The sequence below is a fragment of the Phyllopteryx taeniolatus genome, unplaced genomic scaffold, assembly GCF_024500385.1.
Source record: "Phyllopteryx taeniolatus isolate TA_2022b unplaced genomic scaffold, UOR_Ptae_1.2 contig_96, whole genome shotgun sequence".
Lineage (NCBI taxonomy): Eukaryota > Metazoa > Chordata > Actinopteri > Syngnathiformes > Syngnathidae > Phyllopteryx > Phyllopteryx taeniolatus.
In genome coordinates, this window is record NW_026903954.1 from 16,065 (window position 1) to 40,436 (window position 24,372).

Consider the following 24,372-nt stretch of genomic DNA (forward strand, 5'->3'; position numbering starts at 1 on the left):
AATCTAGTGAGATAAGAGAGCAGTGCTCAGTTCAGACATACAGTTATTCATTTAGCCATGCTTGTATTCTTATGATAGTAGTTTAGCACTGCGCTGGAGGTGTTTCAAAGTATTGTAAACAGCTTTCAGTATAATGGAGCATAGCTTGACAAACAATAATAATCAAGTGTTTCAATGTGTTTGTGTTCATCAAAATTGAACATTCATAATTTTGCATTGATTTCATTCTATTTTGCAGGTTTCTCAATGAGTTAAATTCCCTTGCAGAACACAAGGAAATAGCAAGTAGCCTTGTGAGATCGGCACACTGATCCCAATACTCACCATACACTTCCTGTCATCCACCCCCGGACAGATCCTCCTCGAACTCTTTGGCCACATAGAAATCCATGTTGTAGTGTTTGTAGGTACTGAGGGTTTTGATGATGATGATGACGATGATGGTGATGATGATGATGATGATGATGGTGATGGTGTGCAAAGTGGCAATTTTTCTGATGGCAACGTGAACATCTGCAACAAAGTCCCCAGACGAACATGCATTGTTATTTTCTCGCATTATTGCATCCAAGCCATTCAACTCTTTTTACTTTTCTAAGTGAGATGATGAAAGACATCTAATGAGTGTGTTGTGTCCTTTAAAATAGTAGGAATGAAATCAAATCTGCAGAAAAGCAATTCAAAACAACATTTCACTTGAAATCTAACATTCAGTGATGGTATTGTATTTTGTTGCTCTATTAAGTGATGATCAGGATGGTTTCTTCCTCGCTTGACCTTCACCTGGCTCGGAGAGCGAGGGTGGGAGAAAGAGGAGGAGGACGAGAGGGCAAAAGGCAAATGGAAGAAACTGCACTCTGTGTCCAGCAGCAGTTTGCTTCACATGACCACCTCTTGAAGAAGAGATCTGGGGCCTCATGTACAAAAGGTGTGTACGCACAAAAACGTGGCGTCCGTTTTTTTCCACTGTAAAGTTCAGATGTATCAAGAGTGACATGACCGTGGAAATGTGCGGTGCCTCACGCCAACTGCATGGCTGGCGTACGCATGTTTCTGCAGCTTTAGGTGCTTTGGCGACACTTAGAGGTGATGCTGGGAAACTGTTCTCAGAAATCTGCACATCAGAGACACATGAATAATTTGCATTGATGAGCAATTTATGCGCGGCAACATTCGATTTCAACAATGCAATTGAGGCAAGGACTCAGAATTCATTTGTTAACCAGTGTATTTAATGAACCACTGATATTTGTGAGGACACCTATTAATTGATATAGGCGATCATTTATGCCGCCTATTATCCGAACAATCACTTTGTGACTCCAGCACATGCACTGAAAAAAAGTCCTTTAAATTTACTTAATTTGAACATGTGCATCGGTTTCACATGATTAAAATGTGTTTAAATTGACATAATTTACCCCTCTTCTCTTAAAAATAAAACATTATTTTTTATGTCAGTGTGTGACTGTTCTCTCCTGTGTATTAAAATAATAAATTGAGTTATCAAAAAGGAGTCAAAGTTTTTGATATCCTGATGTGCTTCTATTTGAATTCAAAAGATTTATTACAAATACCACACATACATTTACGCATGAACCTTTATCTCACAGGGCTGAGTGTAGGTTACTGTATGAACACATTTGTTATAAGTTAGAAAAATACAAGGTATTAACCTTGTGGGGTGATCATAGTCAGCCACATGTACTCCCATCATGCAAGTCTTTGTACATGAGGCCCCAGGTCTGAAAACAGTGCCAACATGCCAGCTTGTTTGTGCTTGCAGAGCCATAGAGTGGGCAAATACGGTATCCTTTTGTCATCCATAACAGCCTCCTGCAGTTGTACTCATTCGTTTACATTATCTGGTCCAATGAGTAAGATGTGTTGGCAAATATTTGTTTGATTTGGAACGGTTTTTCAAATGAAACTGTAAAGCATGTCAGAATAGCACAAAACAGTGACAAAGAAAATCACGAGATGGTTTGGTCCTATTTCTAAAAACTTTCCAACATTTTACAAATTCTGTCAGGGTGTTTCAACTCATGAGCACATCTGTAATTAGGTGTACGTAAGGCGTTAATATGAGACAGATCAAATGAGGAGTTGGCAGAATGACAACCTACGAGAGAGGGAGAGTATAGGGATATCTACAAAATGATGGGTTGCCGATGACGTCATCACTTGGCAGCGTGCCAGCGCACGTGTCCGATGATGTCACCTCCCGGCCCAACTGTCCCCATTGACGTCACATCCGGTAAAAAACAAAATGATGTCACATCCAGTGAAAACAAAGTGAGATCATATTTCCTGCCGTTTTTGTCACATGACATCATGTTCGGGGTCACCTGTAGGAACAAAGGAAGTCATGGGGTGTCATTTGGGCAACAAAAAAGGTCATTTGTGATCATACCTGCGAATATGATCCCATCCGGCCCCGCGTCGATGGTGGGTGTGACAGCGTCCCGAGGGCTTCGCTGAGACAGCTGCAAAGAATGAGGTCATCACGTGACTTGTGCAGGTGACATGGGGTGTCTGAGATGTGAGGGGGTCACATCCAGAGGTCATACAGCATTGGCAAAGAATGGGGATACTCACATGGCTTGTACACGTGACATCGGGTGTTTGAGGGTCATGTCCTGAGGCCACAACCCCGCATCTGTAGAGAGTTGGACACTCACGTGGCTTGTGCACGTGACATGGGGTGTCTGAGATGTTTGAAGATCTGAAAAAAATGAGTATTTAGCCAAGAACATGTGCTTTCTCTGACCACAGGGTTGTGTGAAACGCTGAGCGGACCATCAGTCTGGAAAATCCCTTTTTGTGCAAGCGGGAACATGCCCAGACATGTTCTCGTTTTCAAGGCTCTTATCAGAATCAGATCAGAATCAGAATCATCTTTATTTGCCAAGTATGTCCAAAACACACAAGGAATTTGTCTCCGGTAGTTGGAGCCGCTCTAGTACAACAAACAGTCAATTTACAGAACACTTGGAGACATAAAGACATTGACAAAAAACAATTGTGCAAAAAGATGCAGAGTCCTCTAGCACTTAGAGCAGTTCGAATGACTAATATTGCAATAGTCCGGTGCAATGACCATTGTGCAAAGGGCGCTGAGACTTCAAGGAGTATGCGGTTTAAAGTGACGAGTAGTGCGATAATCTGGGACAATGTTGGTTGTGCAAATGTTACAGATACTCCTCAATCAGTTTGCAAATGGAGCAGATGCTACTCTGGCATGAGTGGCCAGTATATGCAAATAGTGCAGCATGGCGAGACAACTACAGTGAGTGCAGGAGTAATACATAATTGGCCCCACAGAAATGTGACAACGAACTCAAGTCAAAAAATTGCCAGCTTGTTGTAATGGAATTATAGGTTAGGTGTTTAAGAAGTTGATCGCAAGAGGGAAGAAGCTGTTGGAATGTCTACTAGTTCTAGTTTGCATTGATCGGTAGCGCCTACGCGAGGGAAGGAGCTGGAAGGAGCTCCGGTGGAAGGCCGTGCTTTTCCAGAAGCCGCAGGAAGTACATCCTCTGCTGGGCCTTTTTGAGGACGGAGTTGATGTTGGTCGCCCACTTCAGGTCCTGAGAGATTGTAATTCCCAGGAACTTGAAGGTCTCGACGGTTGACATAAGGCAGCTGGACAACGTGAGGGGCAGCTGTGGCGAAGGATGCCTCCTGAAGTCCACGATCATCTCTACAGTCTTGAGCGTGTTCAACTCCAGGTTGTGTCGGCCGCACCACAGCTCCAGCCACTCCGCTTCCTGTCGATATGCAGACTCGTCACCGTCCTTGATGAGGCCAATGACAGTGGTGTCATCTGCAAACTTCAGGAGTTTGACAGTCGGGTTCGCTGAGGTGCAGTCGTTCGTGTAGAGAGAGAAGAGCAGTGGAGAGAGGACACAACCTTGGGGCGCCCCAGTGCTGATGCTGCGTGTGGATGAGGTGGCCTCCCCCAGCCTGACCTGCTGTGTCTTGCCCGTCAGAAAGCTGTAAATCCACTGGCAGATGGCAGGTGAGACGTTGAGCTGGAGAAACTTGGATGAAAGGAGTTCAGGGATGATAGTGTTGAACGCTGAGCTGAAGTCCACGAACCGGATCCTCGCGTAGGTCCCTGCACTGTCGAGGTGTTCTAGGATGAAGTGCAGTCCCATGTTGACTGCATCATCTGCAGACCTGTTCGCTTGGTAGGCAAACTGCAGGGGGTCCAGCAGGGGACCTGTGACACTCTTGAGGTGGTCCAGCACGAGATGTTCAAAGGACTTCATGACCACAGATGTCAAAGCGACAGGCCTGTAGTCATTCAGAGCCGAGATTGCAGGTTTCTTGGGGACTGGAATGATGGTGGAGCGTTTGAAACAGGATGGAACTTCGCACAGTTCCAGAGATCAATTGAAGATCTGAGTGAAGACTGGAGCGAGCTGGTCCGCGCAGACTTTGAGGCAGGATGGGGACACATGGTCCGGGCCTGCCGCTTTGTTAATCTTTTGTTGTTTGAAGATGCGTCTCACATCCTGTTCATGGATGGTTAACACAGAAGTCAGAAGTGTGATTGTGGTCGCGGGTGCGGCCGGGTGGGTGTGTGGTGTGAAACTGTCCTTTTCAAAGCTGCAGTAGAAGGTATTCAAGTCGTTGGCTAGTGTGCTATTGTTCTCAGCTTGGGGGGATCGTCGCTTGTAATTAGTCAGCGATTGGAATGCATGCCAGACTGATTTAGAGTTGTTTGCGCTAAACTGATTTTCCAACATTGCTGCATAGATCCATGTTAATTTCTTTAGTCAGCTGGTTTCTAGCTTGATTATACAGGGCCCTGTCCCCGCTCTGATATGCGTCCTCCTTAGCTTGGCGAAGCTGCTTAAGTTTAGCAGTGAACCACGGCTTGTTGTTGTTGAATGTGTGAAATGATTTTGTTGGTACACAAACCTCTTCACAGAAACTGATATAGGATGTGACAGTGTCCGTATATTCATCCAGGCTGCCAGCTGAATTTTCAAAGACACTCCAGTCTGTGCAGTCTAAACAGCTTTGAAGTTCCATCTTTGCTTCATTGGTCCACTTTTTCACTGTTTTCACTGTAGGCTTCGCGCATTTAAGTTCTTGCCTGTATGTCGGTATTAAGTGAATTAAGCAGTGATCAGACGAGCCCAGGGCTGCACAAGGTTTAGCACGGTATGCGTTTTTTACCGTAGTGTAGCAGTGGTCTAAAGTATTATTTTCCCTGGTAGGACAGTCGATGTGCTGCTTGTATTTAGGGAGTTCGTGGTTGAGTTTAGCTTTGTTAAAGTCCCCGAGAATAATGAGGGGTGAGTCCGGGTGTTTTTTTTCAATTTGGTTGACTTGTTCGGCGAGCGTTAGCAGTGCGGCGTTCGTGTTAGCTTGAGGCGGTATGTCGACTACAGCCAGTATGAACGATGCAAACTCACGTGGCGAGTAGAATGGTTTACAGTTTAAAAATAGCGACTCCAAATGCGGGCTGCAGTGTGTGCTGAGCTCCGTAACGTCCGTACACCATTTTTCGTTGATATAGAGGCATATCCCGCCGCCCTTTGTTTTCCCCGATGATTCCATGTCGCGGTCCGCTCGATGAATGTGGAAGCCGGGAAGCATGACGGCGCCATCGGGTACAGCGTCGCAAAGCCAGGTCTCCGTGAAGCACATGGCCGCGGAACGTCCGAAGTCTTTACTGGTCTTTAACAGAAGATGAAGCTCGTCCATTTTGTTGGGTAGGGAGCGTACATTCACGAGGTGGATCGACGGGAACGCCAATCTGTGTCCTCTCTTGCGGAGTTTCACCTGAATGCCGGCCCGTTTCCCTCTGTGGCGCCGCTTCCGTCTCCATGCGCCGAAAACCGCGGACGCCGCTCCGGTGAGTAACTCGGGGAAAAAACTGAGCGGATTTGTGAAAGTTGGTGACAGAAAGTCCGGAGTAGCCTCCTTGATGGTTATCAGATCTCCCCTTGTGTAAGTGAGTCGTGTAAGGTCTCCAAAGACGGATGAAAAACACAAAAACAAAAACAATACTAGAGAGCGCGTTTCCGAGGCGACCACACTGGTAGGCGCCATCTTGGGTCAAAGCACTTCAAAAATAAGTGCAGGTGTAAATCATTATGCGATGAAGATTAATACATCTAAAGCATAAACATGTCAGTTTTACATATTATGTGGGAGTTTCTGAGGCGAAAACATGCCAAGACATATTTTTGTTTTTCAAAAACATGTCCAGACGTATCTTTTGGGATTCATCCAACTATCTTCACTTTTAGGACGAGGGTCTCTCTTTTTTTTTTTTTAAATGGCACTTGTGTCTCGTTTTCTATTATAAAACGTATTAGAAACAAGTTGTTTTATGTATCTAGTGAAGATACATTCCAGAGTTTAAATTATAGTTTCTTTTCATGAAGCAAGTGCCTTTTTGAATTGCACAAACAGGAGTACTCAAGGTCTCAGAACTGGAAAACATGACAGAGATGAAAGTATAGTTTGACCTTGATCATATCTTCCTCCCTTGGCGGAAATGTACTTTACAGAAGTGTAACCTTCACTCAAAAAAAATGACTCATTGGATGAACACAAATACATTTTGGGCAGGTTTTCCATCCATTTTATTTGTGTAACGCCAACTCAAATTTAGTAGTTCCGTGTAATGTGATATAATTGACCCATTTTGATCAAATACAGACAAAGTAAAATAAGTACACTCAGTGGCCGAAATTGATTTGGCCCTCAAATGACTATGAACTACTACTATAAATGACTTTTTGCACTCAACCCATGTGGCTGCGATGGCCGAGTGGTTAAGGCGTTGGACTTGAAATGCAATGGGATCTTCCTGCGCAGGTTCGAACCCTGCTTGCTGTGAGTCTTGTTTATGTGCAAAATAGCTCAATAGTTTGTGTCACTGAGTGAAGTTCTTGTGATTCGAGTTCGGTTCTTCCTTTAGCCTGGAGATGGGGCGACCGGCTGGTGGCCGGGCCGACACTGATGGGACACAACCCGGGAGGGGCTCACCACCTGTGGGAGCGGCCATAGGGGTCGGGTGCAATGCAAGCTGTGCGGTGGCCGAAGGCAGGGACTTTGGCGATCTGATCCCCAGCAACAGAAGCTGGCTCTCGGGATGTGGAATGTCACCTCTCTGGCAGGGAAGCACCCCGAGCTGGTATTAGAGGTCGAGAAGTTCCGACTAGATATAGTCGGACTCGCCTCCACGCACAGCTTGGGCTCTGGTACCAGTCCTCTCTTCCACTCTGGAGTTGCCCACGGTGAGAGGCGCCGAGCAGGTGTGGGTTTATTGCCCCCCGGCTCGGCCCCTCTCTTTTGGGGTTCACCCCGGTGGACGAGAGGGTAGTCTTCCTCCGCCTTCGGGTGGGGGGACGGGTCCTGACTGTTGTTTGTGCCTATGCACCAAACAGCAGTTCAGAGTACCCAACCTTTTTGGAGTCCTTGGAGGGGGTGCTGGAGAGCGATCCCGCTGGGGACTCCATCGTTCTGGTGGGGGACTTCAATGCTCACGTGGGCAATGACAGTGAGACTTGGAAGGGCGTGATTGGGAGGAACGGCCCCCCCGATAAGAACCTGAGCGGTGTTCTTTTATTGGACTTCTGTGCTCATCACGGATTGTCCATAACGAACACCATGTTCAGCTCCTTCCCTCAGGTCCTTCCCTCAGGTAGGCGCTACCGATCAATGCAAACTAGAACTAGTAGACATTCCAACAGCTTCTTCCCTCTTGCAATCAACTTCTTAAACAGCTAACTTACAATTCCATTACAACAAGCTGGCAATTTTTTGACTTGAGTTCGATGTCACATTTCTGTGGGGCCAATTATGTATTACTCGTGCACTCACTGTAGTTGTCTCGCCGTTCTGCACTATTTGCATATAGTGGCCACTCATGCCAGAGTAGCATCTGCTCCATTTGCACACTGATTGAGGAGTATCTGTAACATTTGCACAACCATTGTCCCAGATTATCGCACTACTCGTCACTTTAACCCGCATACACTCCTTGAAGTCTCAGTGCCCTTTGCACAATGGTCATTGCACCGGACTATTGCGATATTAGCCATTCGAACTGAGGACTCTGCATCTTTTTGCACAATTGTTGTTTGTTGTTGTTTTTTGTCAATGTCTTTATGTCTCCAAAGTGTTCTGTAAATTGACTGTCTGTTGTACTAGAGCGGCTCCAACTACCGGAGACAAATTCCTTGTGTGTTTTGGACATACTTGGCAAATAAAGATGATTCTGATTCTGATTCTGATTCTGATTCTGATTCTGATTCTGATTCTGATTCTGATTCAAGCATAAGGGTGTCCACACGTGCACTTGCCACCAGGACACCCGAGGTCGCAGTTCAATGATCGACTTTGTGGTCGTGTCATCGGCCGCATGCCTTGGACACTTGGGTGAAGAGAGGGGCGGAGCTGTCAACTGATCACCACCTGGTGGTGAGTTGGCTCCGATGGTGGGGGAAGTTGCCGGTCCGACGTGGCAGGCCCAAAAGTATTGTGAGGGTCTGCTGGGAACGGCTGGCAGAATCCCATGTCAGAAGGAGTTTCAACTCCCACCTCCGACAGAGCTGTGGCCGTAAGGTGGACCGACCACCTTGCCTGTCGTGGCGGCAATCCCCGAACCCATTGGTGGCCACCAACGGTGAGGGATGCCGTCAAGCTGAAGAAGGAGTTCTATCGGGCCTTTTTGGCCTGTGGGACTCCTGAGGCAGCTGATGGGTACCGGCTGGCCAAGCGGAATCAGAATCAGAATCATCTTTATTTGCCAAGTATGTCCAAAAAACACACAAGGAATTTGTCTCCGGTAGTTGGAGCGGCTCTCGTACGACAACAGACAGTCAATTGACAGAGAACACTTTTGAGACATAAAGACATTGACAAAAAACAGTCACTGAGCAATAAAGGGTTGCTCGTTATCTGTTAATGCCGGTACAGTTTTTTTTTTTTTTTTTGGACAATTGTGCAAAAGATGCAGAGTCCTCTTGCACTTAAAGCAGTTCGAATGACTAATATTGCAATAGTCCAATGCAATGACCATTGTGCAAAGGGCGCCGATACTTCAAGCTTTGGTGGTTGCTGAAGCAAAAACTCAGGCATGGGAGGAGTTCGGTGAGGCCATGGAGAAAGACTTCCGGACGGCTTCGAGGAAATTCTGGTCCACCATCCGGCATCTCAGGAGGGGGAAGCAGTGCACCATCAACACTGTGTATAGTGGGGATGGGGTGCTGCTGACCTCGACTTGGGACGGTGTGAGCCGCTGGGGAGAATACATCGAAGACCTCCTCAACTCCACCGTCACGCCTTCCCATGAGGGAGCAGAGTCTGGGTTCTCTGAGGCAGGCTCTACTATCTCTGGGGTTGAGGTCACCGAGGTGGTTAAAAAGCTCCTCGGTGGCAAGGCCCCGGGGGTGGATGAGAGTCGCCCGGAGTTTCTCAAGGCTCTGGACATCGCGTGGACATCGGGGACAGTGCCTCTGGATTGGCAAACTGGGGTGGTGGTCCCCCTTTTTAAGAAGGGGGACCGGAGGGTGTGTTCCAACTACAGGGGGATCACACTCCTCAGCCTCCCTGGTAAGGTCTATTCAGGGGTGCTGGAGAGGAGGGTCCGTCGGGAAGTTGAATCTCAGATTCAGGAGGAGCAGTGTGGTTTTCGTCCTGGCCGTGGAACAGTGGACCAGCTCTACACCCTTGGTAGGGTCCTCGAGGGTGCATGGGAGTTCGCCCAACCAGTCTACATGTGTTTTGTGGACTTGGAGAAGGCGTTCGACCGTGTCCCTTGGGGGGTCCTGTGGGGGGTGCTTCGGGAGTATGGGGTACCAAACCCCCTGATATGGGCTGTTCGGTCCCTGTACGACCGGAGTCAGAGTTTGGTCCGCATATCCGGCAGTAAGTCGGACTCGCTTCCGGTGTGGGTTGGACTCCGCCAAGGCTGCCCTTTGTCACCGATTCTGTTTATAACTTTTATGGACAGAATTTCTCGGCGCAGCCGAGGCGTAGAGGGCATCCGGTTTTGTGGCCTCAGTATTGCATCTCTGCTTTTGGTTCTGTTGGCTTCATCAAGCCGTGACCTCCAACTCTCACTGGAGCAGTTCGCAGCCGAGTGTGAAGTGGCTGGGATGAGAATCAGCACCTCCAAATCTGAGACCATGGTCCTCAGTAGGAAAAGGGAGGCGTGCCCTCTCCAGGTAGGGGATGAGATCTAGCCCCACGCTGCAGAGACTACATCCTTCGGCTGGCCTGGGAACGCCTCGGGATCCCCCCGGAAGAGATGGATGAAGTGGCTGGGGAGAGGGAAGTCTGGGCATCCCTGCTAAAGCTACTGCCCCGCGACCTGACCTCGGATAAGCGGTAGAAAATGGATGGATGGATGGACATGGTTAACAGAAAGTTAATGTTGATTAATGTTAATGTTGATTAATGACATCATTGCAATCTATGATATCGACTTTTTGTTTCTAAATGAAACTTGGTTAACAGAAAGTAGCTGTAATACCATTTTAAATGAGGCAACACCAGCTAATTTTAATTTTATGAACAAGTGTCGAAGAGGGAAAAAAGGCGGTGGTATTGCTGTTATTTTTAAGTCATTACTTCAGTGTAAAGAAATTATACTGGGTGATTTTAGCTCTTTTGAATATCTCTGTTTTTTAAAGGTGTCCCAAAGGTGATTGTTTTAATAATTTATAGGTCTCCAAGATACAAGAGAAAATTTATGGAGGATTTTTCATAACTGCTGTCAGTTATTTGTACTGACTACAACAATTTTGTCATAACGGGAGACTTTAACATTCATGTTGACAATAACGTCGGAAAAAAAATCTAAAGAACTCTCTGCTATACGAGACAGATATGACCTCTCTCAACATATCAAGAGTCCAACCCACACTCAAGGTCACATCTTAGACCTGGTCATCTCTCAGGATGTTGAAATTCTATCAATTGACATTAAGGATATGGCTATTTGTGATCATTTTTGTGTATTCTTTGAATGACAGATTCTTCTTCTTCAGTTCAGACAACCTCTATGTCTATTGAGTACCGCCACTAAGTTTATGGAGACCATTGCTGTGCCACAAACTGTGAATGCTGAGACAGTTGATGAACTTTTGGATAATTTCACCTGCAAAATCTCAAATGTCATGAATGCTGTCGCTCCTATTAAGAGACAATCTTGAGGCGACCTCAAACACCGTGGAGGAGCACAATGATGGTAAAGACCTCGAAATCAAAGTGTAGGAAAGCAGAACATAAGTGGAGAAAAACTAAACTCCAAATTTACTATGACCTCCACAGATAAAGTCTTTGTAATTTTAATCAAGCGTTAGTCAGGGCTAGACAGCAACACTTTTCTGCAATCATCAGAAAGAACTTCAACAATAATCGCACTCTGTGTGCTGTGATTGACAAGCTCACAACCCCCTCGAATCAGAGAGCTCCAGAACTCCTAACAGCAGATAAATGCAATGAATTTGCTTGTTATTTTAGTGAAAAAATACAATCCATCAGATTAAGCATCAGCACAAATCAGCAAAATTATAAAATTATACTACATCTGAATCCACCCAGGAAAAACTCAATTACCATATCAGAATTTGATACAGTTGACGAAAAAACTGTAGAGAAAACGATTCAGCAGCTGAAACCATCAACGACCTATCTTGACTCAATACCATCTGACTTTTTCGAAGCTATTGCGAAGTCTGTGCGAGCTGATTTGCAGCAAAAAATCAATTGCTCACTTCAGTCAGGCGAGTTTCCTAAAGCTCTTAAAGTAGCTGCCATTAAGCCTCTGCTAAAGAAATAGAACGCTGGACGCATCCATGTTAGCAAGCTATAGACCCATCTCAAATCTCCCTTTCTTCACCAAGATTGTTGAGAAAGTTATTTTTAATCAACTCAGCAATTTCTTGAACTTAAATTGACTTTTTGACAAATTTCAATCAGGTTTCCAAACACATCACAGTAAAGAATCTGCTCTTATAAAAGTGCGAAATGATATTAGGTTGAATACTGACTCGGTCGGGAAAGGTGTCAATTATTGTCTTGTTGGACCTCAGTGCGGGGTTTGATACGGTAGATCATAATATACTGCTGAACATGTTGGAAACGTGGGTAGGACTAAATGGAACAGTCCTTAAATGGTTCAGGTCCTGCTTGGAGGAAATGAGTTATTTTGTAACCATTGGAAGTGTTCAATCTCATCGAATGGCAAGCTATGCAGATGACACAGTTATATCTAGCAGTGTCTCCAGATGTCTACAGTTCAATTGAGGTGTTGTGTCACTGTCTAAAACAGATAAATAACTGGATGAGCCAATTTTTTCTTCAATTAAACCACAACAAAACTGAGATAATTGTTTTTGGCAATAAAGAAAAGAGGATTTCTCTTAGTAAATACCTGGAGTCACTTTCTTTAAAAACTAAAGACCAAGTCTGAAACCTTGGTGTTCTGGTAGATTCCGATCTGACTTTCAACAGTCATATCAAATCAATTACAAAAACTGCCTTCTACCATCTCAAGAACATATCCATAGTGAAGGCTCGCATGTGTCAAGCAGACCAGGAGAAGCTCATCCACGCTTTTATTTCAAGTAGAATTGACTATTGTAATGCTCTTCTGACTGGACTCCGCAAAAAGAGCATTAAACAGCTGCAACTCATTCAGAATGCTGCAGCTCAGGTTCTGACCAGAACAAAGAGGTCAGATCATATTACTCCAATTCTAAAGTCTTTACACTGGCTTCCAGTCAGCTTTAGAACAGATTTTAAAGTTCTACTACTGGTCTATAAATCACTAAACGGTTTAGGTCCTTAATACATGATTGAAATGCTAATGGGATATAAACCCAGTAGGGCTCTGAGATCGACAGACTCAGGTCAAATAGTGTAGCACAGTCCAAACCAAACATGGTGAAGCAGCATTTAGCTATTATGCTGCACACAAATGGAATAAGTTGCCAAAAGAAGTGACGTCAGCACCGAGTGTGAATGTTTTTAAGTCCAGGTTCAAATCTCTTCTTTTTTCTCATGCTTTTTAGAGCATTTCCACTTTTAAATATTTCTTGCACTGTATGCTGTTTTAATTGGTGGCCGACTGGTTGGCACATGGCGGCACGGTGGACGACTGGTTAGAGCGTCAGCCTCACAGTTCTGAGGACCCGGGTTCAATCCCCGGCCCCGCCTGTGTGGAGTTTGCATGTTCTCCCCGTGCCTGCGTGGGTTTTCTCCGGGCACTCCGGTTTCCTCCCACATCCCAAAAACATGCATGAATTGGAGACTCTAAATTGCCCGTAGGCATGACTGTGAGTGCGAATGGTTGTTTGTTCCTATGTGCCCTGCGATTGGCTGGCAACCAGTTCAGGGTGTACCCCGCCTCCTGCCCGATGACAGCTGGGATAGGCTCCAGCACGCCCGCGACCCTAGTGAGGAGAAGCGGCTCAGAAAATGGATGGATGGATGGATGGTTGGCACATCTGCCTCACAGTTCTGAGGACCAGGGTTCAAATCCTGACCCTTCCTGTGAGGAGTTTGCATGTTCTCCCCGTGCCTGGATGGGTTTTGTCCGGGCACTCCGGTTTCCTCCCACATCCCAAAAACATGCGTGGTAGGTTGATTGGAGACGCTAAATTGCCCATAGGTGTGAATGTGAGTGCGAATGGTTGTTTGTTTCTCTGTGGCCTGCGATTGGCTGGTGACCGGTTCAGGGTGTACCCCGCCTCCCGCCCGAAGATAGCTGGGATAGGCTCCAGCAGCCCGTGACCCTAGTGAGGATAAGCGGTGAAGAAAATGGATGGATGGATGTTAAAGTTTTTTTTAATTTTTTTTAAATGCTTTTAATCATGGAAAGCAGTCGTCCCCAAACACTGGTCCGGCGACCGGTACCGGGCCGTGAAGCATTTGTTACCGGGCCGCAGAGAAAAAAATGACCAATTTATTTAATTTCTGTTGGATTGCAAGTCCCGTTTTTTTGTGTTTTATTTTGAAAATTGGCCGGCTCTTGTCCGCCGCACCAGGTGCACGTCTCATTTGACACGTTGAGACTCGAACGCTTTCCGGTCCGAGCGGGCTGGCTAAGGGCGGGAGAGCTCAAAGAATGAAATCAGTTCATAAACTACCTCAGTTCATTCCGTTTACTGAGAAGATTTGTTCTTTTGAACGAAACGTTCATGAACGAAATAACACTATATCACTATAAAATACGGGTTTATCGCAAGAGTTAACTCTCATGCACCAAGTTCGCTCTGATACAGATACAGTCGTAGGTTGCTGCTCAACATAGGCAGAACAACTTTTACGGAGTTAAAAGTCTACTCTCATTGAGGAGCTACGGAACTGCAGTCTAGTCTGGCTGCCTACAATAACTCCGACTCCCACTCCTGCATCGCACCCACAGTGGACGCACCACGAACGGAGGAGGAAGCAGAAGCGAGGCAAGTGTGTGTGTGTGTGCGTGTGTGTGTGTGTGTGTGTGTGTGTGTGTGTGTAAAATCCATCCATCCATTTTCCGAGCCGCTTCTCCTCACTAGGGTCGCGTGCGTGCTGGAGCCTATCCCAGCTGTCATCGGGCAGGAGGCGGGGTACACCCTGAACTGGTTGCCAGCCAATCGCAGGGCACATAGGAACAAACAACCATTCGCACTCACAGTCATGCCTACGGGCAATTTAGAGTCTCCAATTCATGCATGTTTTTGGGATGTGGGAGGAAACCGGAGTGCCCGGAGAAAACCCATGCAGGCACGGGGAGAACATGCAAACTCCACACAGGCGGGGCCAGGGATTGAAACCGGGTCCTCAGAACTGTGAGGCTGACGCTCTAACCAGTCGGCCACCGTGCCGCCTTGTGTGTAAAATATGTTCTAAAAAGACTTTGGTTTGGCTTGTACTGCTAGACTGTATTTTCAGCTGATGGATACCATTGTTGTTGTCGTTGTAGCGGAAACGGATGTGCTCTGCGCTCAGAATTACAGCATAAAATTGAAGTTAATTTAACAGGGAATACATCCGCACTTAAATGACCCCTTTCACTGTGGTGTTTTTATGTGTGTTGCATTGCATTTCAACAACTTTAACAGTTAACTCAAATATGTACTTAAGGATCTAAACCAAAAGTTGCGCTTTTTAGCTAGCTGGACGAGATCCTTCCTGTTGTCTACAATTTCCTGACGTTTACTGAGGTAAAAAAAAAAAAAAAAAAAAGACCGTATTTACTTTCTGCGCACATTATATAATTGTGCACCATTGTTGTTTTAGCGTTTCCAAAGTATACGTAATGAATGTGGACACTCCTCCTTGCCCACTCGAGACGTAAAAAATTACAACCAATAAGAGTCGCTGTCGAGTCACTTTATGTAAATGGTCTTGAAAAAATTATTTTCTTCCAGTAAATTCGTCGTGGCGTATGTATTAATGATAATGTAGTTACATGAACTCTGAATTAACAATCAAGAGTAAATCTTTTAGTACAACTGAGAGTAAAATAAATTCAGTTGACAATGAAAAAAAGAAATAAAAAAAAAAAAGACTGGACGGCCGGCAGTGGGTCGATCCCATCATGAGAATATTGAATTCTCAGACAGAATTCAGCCGAAGTAACTACCGAACTACCCTAGAGTATTGCACACTCAGAGAAAAGATCTTTTCATAGCTACATTACTCTGATTCCAAGGTTTAAAGAATCATATGTCATCGTACATAGCACAAAGATGGTGTGACTTATACAATTAGGGTTCAATTGACGAGGAACTGTCAGTTTGGGAATATAAAGCAAAGAGAAGGAAAACACTGGACGGCACCCGTGGTTCGATCCCGAGTCAGGGATGGAGAAGAGGCGAATTCTGTGAGAGAATTGTTTCTTGAGGAAGTAACCACTGAGCTAGACCAACATGAGAAAATGGTCGAAAGATTGAAACATAACTTTAGTTGTACGTCATGAACGAGCAAATCCAAATAAATATCCAGTGGACGGGGGTGAAAATAGTTGGTTTAAATGCACTGGACGGGACCAGTTGTTGGATCCCGAAGAAGGAATTGAGAAGAGCCGAAGTCTGCGGTTGAATTACTTATTGAGGAAGTTACCGCTGAGCTGAGTTACATTTTCTTTTTTTTTTTTTTATTAGGAAATATATTGTATTTCGGTGTCGCTCCTGGCGAGCGCACATGCACCTGCAACGCAGCACAGCACACCGGAAAAATGTTCTCCTCTTGACCAAACAAGTAACACAAGAGGATGCCACGTTCCTGATGAAACAGTAAATTAAACAGCTGCAGCTCGGGTTCTGACCAGAACAAAGAGGTCAGAGCATATTACTCCAATTCTAAAGTCTTTACACTGGCTCCCAGTCAGCTTTAAAATAGATTTTAAAGTTCTGTTACTGGTCTATAAATCACTGAATGGTTGAAGTCCTGAATACACGAAAGAAATGCTAATCGATTATAAACCCAGTAGGGCTCTGTGATCGACACTCAGGTCAAATAATGGAGCACAGAGTACAAAGCAAACCTGTTGAAGCAGAATTTAGCTATTATGCTGCACATAAATGGCACAAGTTGCCAACAGAAGTGACGTCAGCCTTGGCAAGTGTGACTATTTTAAGTCCAGGTTAAAAACTCTTCTTTTCTCCTCATGCTTTTTCGAGCATTTCCACTTTAAAATGATATTTCTTGCACTGTACGCTGTTTTAGTTGTACTTTTATCTTAATTTTTTTCTCTTTGTTTTAAATGTTTGTGAGCTGTTTTTCTTCGTTTTTAAATGCTTTTAATCATGTAAAGCACATTGAGTTGCCTTATGTATGAAATGTGCTAGATAAATAAATTTCCTTTGCTTTAAATGTCGGCTTACTTCTCTAAAATGACAACGGCTATAACAAAAACGTTTATATTACCAAATTCACGATCACAAAGAAAATCAAAGGCGTCTATCTATATATATATATATATATATTTTTTTTTTTAAAAAGCACTGGACAGCACCCATGGTTCGATCCCTTGGAAGGGATTGAGAAGAGATGAATTCTGCAGTGGAATTATTTCTAGAGGAAGTAACCACTGAGCTACACCAGTGTAGACCAGCAATGGGAAAATTTTATTTTAATACAAAACTCTTGTTCCGTGACCCAAAATTGGGTTTGGACGTGAGACATTCTATCGCACACAAATGCACAGTGGTTACGTAATGGAAATCAGAATCAGAATCATCTTTATTTGCCAAGTATGTCCAAAAAAGGAAGGAAGGAAATTTGTCTCCAGTAATTGGAGCCGCTCTAGTACGACAACAGACAGTCAATTGACAGAGAATACTTTTGAGAGATAAAGACATGAAGAAAAACAGTCACTGAGCAAAAAAGGGTTGCTAGTTTTCTTGTAATGCCGGTACATTTAATTTTATTTTTTTAAATTGTGCAAAAAGATGCAGAGTCCTCGAGCACTTAGAGCAGTTTGAATGACTAATATTGTATATATAAAATAAAATAAAATGTAAAAAATTACAGAATGCACAACATGGGGCCTCATGCTTTCTCTCCCTACTTCTAATGACTTGGAAATCGGACCATGGTGGCGTTTTAAAGCTTCACTTGTTCAAAACAGTGTGGCCAAATTTTGACCCTTTAGCCTTTTTCTTGAAGTGATTTGTCTTTGTTCAAAACGTCAGTCAAAGTGTGCAGAAAAAGTCATCGTGGTCGCACAAGGTGAAATAATATGACCAGTCATTCAGTATTATATACAATTATTTCTAATACATAATCATTCAAATATGATACTTTAGATCAGTTTGTTTCTCATCACGGTTATTTCTAAAAAAACGTGATGAAAAAGAACTGAACGATTCAGCGAACGAAACTTTTGAACGAACTGATTCATTACACTCAAAAGAACTGCCGTGCCCATCGCAACTACAATTGTATATGAAATAACAGCAATAACGGCATTGGATTCTACATGTCGTTTACCGTCCATCCAAGGGTGACAAATGTGCAACAAATCACGATATATCCAATCGTTTTTTTTCTTCTTTAATTCTGTTTACTCTCGTAGTTGGTCAGGGGAGTCCACTAATTACACTGGAAATGCAAGTTTAAAGAGCTGGATATCAAGTTTATTTAGTGCCAAACACAAAGATATATACAGTAACTCAATATAATAAACAATTCTTCTTTTATTCTTCATTCTTGAACACCTGTAGACAAACGGCATCTTGACGCGTAAACTCCTATGAAGAGAGAGGTTTTCTTAAGAAGAATGATGATATCAATGTGTGTAAAAATACATCCTGATCAGCTAACAAATCCAGATGACCAGCAATTAGAACATTAGAAGAACATTTGCTAGCTCTCAAACATCTACTATATATATATATATATATATATATATATATATATATATATACACACACAGTCTATGCACACAATGGATACAGCAACACTGCCATCTAGTGGATAGAGGGAGGGCCTTCCCACACGTGTTAATCTTTTCAATTTGAAACTACGTTAAATTTGTCAAGAATCAATGCGCGTGCCTGCTGATCCACAAACGCACCTTCAACAATTTACAAGCAGAATTGAATATTTACAAATGATAAAAGCAGACACAACATTAAAAAAACATCCCCCACGGGCCAGATAGTACCCCCTGACGGGCCGGTTCTGGTCCGTGGGCCTTATGTTTGACACACCTGTTCGAGGCTGTTTCGTCACCACTTACAAATATGGGATGCCGCACCCCCGTTGCCGCCTCCTGTCACACAAAGCGAGTGGAGTGTCAGTAATTTACTGACAACAGTGTTGCCAGTAAGTTACTGTAAAAGCCCTATGAAATGTCTTAGTGTAGTTATTGTATATTGTGCATTTCATACACAAGGTAACTCAATGATGACTCAATGTAACTTGATTGAAAACATTTTTCAAAAAAGAACATTTTTAAACAGTACAAAAAAATACAAGACAGCTAAAAAGCATTTGAAAACAAAGAGAAAAAAATTACTAAAAACGTACAGTGAAAGAAAGATCATTTAAAAATGAAAATGTCCTCAACATGAGGAAAAAAAAGAATAGTTTTTAACCTGGACTTAAAAACATTGACACTTGGGGCGGATTTAAGCTTTGTTGGCAACTTATTCCATTTGTGTGCCGCATAACAGCTAAATGCTGCTTCACAATGTTTTCTTTGGACCCTGTGCTCCACTATTTGACCTGAGTTTGTCCCCATCCTGCCTCAAAGTCTGCGCGGACCAGCTTGCTCCAGTCTTCACAGTGATCTTCAAGAGATCTGTGGAACTGTGTGAAGTACCATCCTATTTCAAACGCTCCACCATCACCCCAATCCCCAAGAAACCTCCAATCCCGGGTCTGAATGAATACAGGCCGTTCGCCCTGACATCTGTGGTCATGAAGTCCTTTGAACGCCTCATGCTGGAACACCTCAAGAGTGTCACAGGTTCTCTGCTGGACCCCCTGCAGTTTGACTACTGAGCTAACAGGTCTGTGGATAACGCAGTCAACATGTGACTGCACTTAATCTTATAGATCACCTTGACGGCGCGGGGACTGACGCGAGAATCCTGTTCGTGGACTTCAGCTCTGCGTTCAACACCATCATCCCCGAACTCCTCTCCTCCAAGCTTCTCCAGCTCAGTGTCTTTCCTGCCATCTGACAGTGGATTTACAGCTTTCTGAAGGGCAGGACACAACAGGTGAGGCTGGGTGACACAACCTCTACCACACGCACCACAAGCACTGGGGCGCCACAAGGATGTGTCCTCTCTCTGCTACTCTTCTCTCTCTACACGAAAGACTGCACCTCAATGCACCCAGCTGTCAAACTCCTGAAGTTTGTAGACGACACCACAGTCATCTGCCTCATCAAAGAGGGTGACGAGTATGCGTATTGACAGGAAGTGGAGCGGCTGGAGCTGTGGTGCGGCCGACACAACCTGGAGCTGTCCAACTGCCCCGTGTCAACCGTCGAGACCTTCATGTTCCTGGAAATTACAGTCTCTCAGGATCCCAACATCAACTCCATCCTCCAAAAGGCCGAGCAGAGGATGTACTTCTTGCGGCTTCTGAGGAAGCACGGCCTGCCACAGGAGGTGCTGAGGCAGTTCTACACAGCAGTCATCGAATCAGTCCTGTGTTGATCCATCCTGGTTTGGTGCTGCCATAAAAAAGGACAAACTCAGACTGCAACGGACAATCACAACTACTGAAAAAATTGCCGGAATCCCCCCTACCCACCCTTGAGGAGTTGTACACTGCGAGAACTAAGACAAGAGCATGCACGCTCTTGTCTTTTCTTCTTGGACCCTCTACATCCTGGTCACCACCTTTTCCAGCTCCTTCCCTCGGGTAGGCGCTATTGATGAATGCAAACTAAACCTAGAAGACATTCCAACAGCTTCTTCCCTCTTGCCATTGACTTCCTAAACAGTTAACTTCCAATTCAAGATGGCGCCTACCAGTGTGGTCGCCTCGGTTCTGCGCTCTCCAGTATTATTTTTGTTTTTGTGTTTTGTGTGTTCGTCTTTGGAGACATTACACGACTCACTTACACAAGGGGAGACTTGCTAACCATAAAGGAGGCTGCTCCGGACATTCTTTGACCAACTTTCGCAAATCCACTCAGTTTTTTCCCCTAGTTACTCACCGGAGCAGCGACCACGGTCCTCGGCGCATGGAAATGGAGACTACGCCACAGAGGGCAGCGAGCCGGCATCCAAGTCAAACTCTGCAAGAGAGGATACAGATTGGCGTTTCCGTCCATTCACCTCGCGAATGTACGCTCCCTACCTAACAAAATGGATGTGCTTCATCTTCTGATAAAGACCAGTAAAGACTTCGGACGTTCCGCCGCCATGTGCTTTACCGAGACTTGGCTTTGTGAGGCTGTACCCAATGGCGCTGTCATGCTTCCGGGTTTTATCGGGGAAAACAAAAGGCGGCGGGATATGCTTCTATAACAACAAAAAATGGTGTACGGACGTCTCGGAGCTCAGCACACACTGCAGCCCGCATTTGGAGTCGCTGTTTTTGAACTGTAAGCCATTCTACTCGCCGCGTGAATTTGCATCATTCATACTGGCTGCCGTTTACATCCCGCCTCAAGCTAGCACTGCTAATGCTCGCCGAACAAGTCAACGAAATTGAAAAAAAACACCTGGACTCACCCCTCATTATTCTCAGGGACTTTATCAAAGCTAAACTCAACCACAAACTCCCTCAATACAAGCAGCACATTGACTGTCCCACCAGGGAAAAAAACATTTTAGACCAACATATAGGCAAGAACTTAAATGTGCGAAGCCTACAGTGAAAACAGTGAAAAAGTGGACCAATGAAGCAAAGATGGAACGTCAAAGCTGCTTAGACTGCACAGACTGGAGTGTCTTTGAAAATTCAGCTGGCAGCCTGGATGAATATACGGACACTGTTACATCCTATATCCGTTTTTGTGAAGATGTGTGTGTACAAACAAAATCATTTAGCACATTCAACAACAACAAGCCGTGGTTCACGGCGAAACTTAAGCAGCTTCGCCAAGCTAAGGAGGACGCTTATCAGAGTGGGGACAGGGCCCTGTATAATCGAGCTAGAAAACAGCTGACAAAGGAAATTAACATTGCAAAGAGGAACTATGCGGCAAAGTTGGAAAAACAGTTTAGCGCTAACGACTCTAAATCAGTCTGGCATGCATTCCAATCGCTGACTAATTACAAGCGACGATCCCCCCAAGCTGAGAACAATAGCACACTAGCCAACGACTTGAATACCTTCGACTGCAGATTTGAAAAGGACACTTTCACACCCCACACCCACTCGGCCGCACCCCCGACCACAATCACACCTCTGACTTCTGCGTTAACCATCCATGAACAGGATGTGAGATGCATCTTCAAACAACAAAAGATTAACAAAGCGGCAGGCCCAGACCATGTGTCCCCATCCTGCCTCAAAGTCTGCGTGGACCAGCTCGCTCCAGTCATCACACAGATCTTCAATAGATCTCTGGAACTGTGCGAAGTACCATCCTGTTTCAAATGCTCCACCATCATTCCAGTCCCCAAGAAATCTGCAATCTTGGGTCTAAATGACTACAGGCCTGTCGCCTTGACATCTGTGGTCATGAAGTCCTTTGAACGTCTCGCGCTGGACCACCTCAAGAGCGTCACAGGTCCCCTGCTGAACCCCGTGCAGTTTGCCTAACGAGCGAACAGGTCTGCGGATGATGCAGTCAACTTGGGACTGCACTTCATCCTTGAACACCTTGACAGTGCAGGGACCTACGCGAGGATCCTGTTCGTGGACTTAAGCTCAGCGTTCAACACCATCATCCCTGAACTCCTTTCCTCCAAGCTTCTCCAGCTCAGCTTTCTGACGGGCAGGTACACAGCAGGTCAGGCTGGGGGAGGCCACCTCATCCACACGCAGCATCAGCACTGGGGCACCTCAAGGTTGTGTCCTCTCTCCACTGCTCTTCTCTCTCTACACGAACGACTGCACCTCAGCGCACCCGGCTGTCAAACTCCTGAAGTTTGGAGATGACACCACTGTCATCGGCCTCATCAAGGACGGTGACGAGTCTGCATATCGACAGGAAGTGGAGCGGCTGGAGCTGTGGTGCGACCGACACAACCTGGAGCTGAACACGCTTAAGACTGTAGAGATGATCGTGGACTTCAGGAGGCATCCTTCGCCACAGCTGCCCCTCACGCTGTCCAGCTGCCTGGGAAGTCCCTGGGAATTACAGTCTCTCAGGACCTGAAGTGGACGACCAACTTCAACTCCGTCCTCAAAAAGGCCGAGCATAGGATGTACTTCCTGCGGCTTCTGAGAAAGCACGGCCTGCCACGGGAGCTGCTGAGGCAGTTCTACACAGCGGTAATCGAATCAGTCCTGTGTTCTTCCATCACAGTCTGGTTTGGTGCTGCTACAAAAAAGGACAAACTCCGACTGCAACGGACAATCAAAACTGCTGAAAGGATTGTCAGTACCCCCCTACCCACCCTTGAGGACTTGCACGCTGCCAGAACTAAGACAAGAGCGTGCAAAATCCTTTCGGACCCTCAACATCCTGGTCACCAGCTCTTCCAGCTCCTTCCCTCAGGTAGGCGCTACCGATCAATGCAAACTTCAAACTAGAACTAGCAGACATTCCAACAGGTTCTTCACTCTTGCAATTTTTTGTCTTGAGTTTGTTGTCACATTTCTGTGGGGTCAATTATATATTACTTGTGCACTCACTGTAGTAGTCTCGCCACGCTGCACTATTTGCATATCTGTTGTTGACCAATATTGGTCATTCATGCCAGAGTAGCATCTGCTCCATTTGCGCACTGACTGAGGAGTACCTGCAACATTTGCACAATCAACATTGTCCCAGATTATCGCGCAATTTGTCACTTTAAACTGCATACACTCCTTGAAGTCTCAGCGCCCTTTGCACAATGGTCATTCCACCGGACTATTGCAGGATTAGTCCTTCGAACTGCTCTAAGTGCTCGAGGACTCTTGTGCATCTTTTTGCACAATTGTCAAAAAAAAAAATGTCCCGGCATTATCAGACAACTAGCAACCCTTTATTGCTCAGTGACTGTTTTTGGTCAATGTCTTTATGTCTCAAAAGTGTTCTCTGTCAATTGACTGTCTGTTGTCGTACTAGAGCGGCTCCAACTACAGGAGACAAATACCTTGTGTGTTTTTTGGACATACTCGGCAAATAAAGATGATTCTGATTTTGATTCCATTATAACATGCTGCCAATCTTGTCTTCAGATTGTTGTCACATCTCTGTCGGGCCAATTTATACATTATTTGTGCACTCACTATTGTAGTCTCGTCACTCTGCACTTTTGGCATATCTTTTGTTAACCAATACTGGACACTCATGTGCTTGAGAAGCATCTGCACCATTTGCACAATTGACACTGTTCCAGATTATAGCACTACTCGTCACTTTAAACTGCTTAAATGTCTTGAAGTGTGTGCTCCAGTTTGCACAATCGTCACTGTACCAGATTATCACTCGATTAGTCATTTCAAACTGCTCTAAATTGCTAAATGACTGCATCCTTTGCACAATTGTAAAAAAAAAAATCGAATTCATCTAATTCTGTGTTTTTTACATTTTTGGCAAATAAAGATGATTCTGATTCTGCTTCTGAGTCTGTTGATCTCAGAGCCAAAAAGTGGGCATTGTTTTAACCCTGTATCCATCTGTTGGTCAAAAGGTGCAAATTGCTTACAGTACCTGGTATCACCAGCCAACCTCCCACCCAAGTACAAACCAGACCCACCCCTGCTAAGCTTCCAAGATCAGGCATTCTCAGGGTAGTATGCCCATAAGCTGAAGACTCTATGATCTGTTTGATA

At 45.0% G+C, this 24,372-nt stretch overlaps 1 long non-coding RNA gene and 1 other non-coding gene across 2 annotated transcripts; one reads left to right on the forward strand and one right to left on the reverse strand.

Annotated features, from left to right (window-relative positions):
• Positions 1 to 1,262: 1,262 nt before the first annotated feature.
• Positions 1,263 to 2,872, reverse strand: LOC133474077 (uncharacterized). Its single transcript, XR_009787345.1, has 3 exons — positions 2,599 to 2,872; positions 2,414 to 2,486; positions 1,263 to 2,348 (listed from the first exon to the last, which is right to left on the reverse strand). It is a non-coding gene; the product is annotated as an uncharacterized LOC133474077 (long non-coding RNA).
• Positions 2,873 to 6,782: 3,910 nt separating this feature from the next.
• trnas-uga (transfer RNA serine (anticodon UGA)) lies at positions 6,783 to 6,864 on the forward strand. Its single transcript has one exon. It is a non-coding gene; the product is annotated as a tRNA-Ser (tRNA).
• Positions 6,865 to 24,372: the final 17,508 nt, after the last annotated feature.